This window comes from Petaurus breviceps, unplaced genomic scaffold (assembly GCF_028583685.1).
Source record: "Petaurus breviceps papuanus isolate PSGF00001 unplaced genomic scaffold, PetGlider_PUasm1.0 176, whole genome shotgun sequence".
NCBI lineage: Eukaryota > Metazoa > Chordata > Mammalia > Diprotodontia > Petauridae > Petaurus > Petaurus breviceps.
In genome coordinates this window covers 14525526-14526161 of record NW_027185771.1, presented here as the reverse complement: position 1 = coordinate 14526161, position 636 = coordinate 14525526, and the positions used below count along the sequence as shown (strand labels likewise).

At 38.8% G+C, this 636-nt stretch overlaps 1 protein-coding gene and 1 long non-coding RNA gene across 3 annotated transcripts in view; both read right to left on the bottom strand.

Moving 5' to 3' along the window:
* The window catches only part of LOC138159378 (uncharacterized), a 7603-nt gene extending 6984 nt beyond the window's left edge, over positions 1-619 (bottom strand). Inside the window, exon 1 of the long non-coding RNA XR_011167885.1 lies at positions 236-619. This is a non-coding gene — a long non-coding RNA (uncharacterized lncRNA). The remainder of the gene's footprint in view (positions 1-235) is intronic.
* Positions 1-636, bottom strand: part of SMPD3 (sphingomyelin phosphodiesterase 3) — a 273255-nt gene that overhangs the window by 265723 nt on the left and 6896 nt on the right. The gene's annotated exons all lie outside the window — the stretch shown is intronic.

The window sequence follows — 636 nt, the reverse complement described above, 5'->3', positions numbered from 1 at the left end:
GAGAGAGAGAGAGAGAGAGAGAGAGAGAGAGAGAGAGAGAGAGAGAGCGCAACAATCTTTGTTTGGTGTAAGCAGGTGGTTCATTTTATGAAATAATTTAGTTCTTCACTCTTTGATGCTGAACACTCACTATATGCAGCCATAAGGCAAAAGAGACATTGCCCTATTTTTACCTTGCAATACTGAGTCACAGAGTTCGATGAAAATCACATGGATGTAAAAGTAAGATTAATACCTGATATTTGCATATTTCCCTTCTTTTGAGGAGCTCTCAAGTCTTCACAACTGCATGAATTCTTGCTTGTACTCAGGGTATCCTTGAACAGGGCAGGTTTCACTAAGCCACCATCGAAGCTCCCCCAAATGTCCAAGGATTAATCCAAAATCCTATCATTAAATATAGCAGAGCTAAGAGTAGAACCTAGGTCTCCTAGGTCAGTGTTTCCTAGGCTTCCAATTTGGGAACATGCTTTTAGAAAAATCAAAGAAGAAAATAGCAAAGAGAAAAGACTGTGAGTTCTGATTTAGTTTTGTAATAGTTTATTATTGGTTTCTGTGTAAATGGATTCAAATGTGACTCCATCATTTACAAGAGAGGAGAGAACCAGAAAGTAGTTGCGCTCTCTCTCTCTCTCT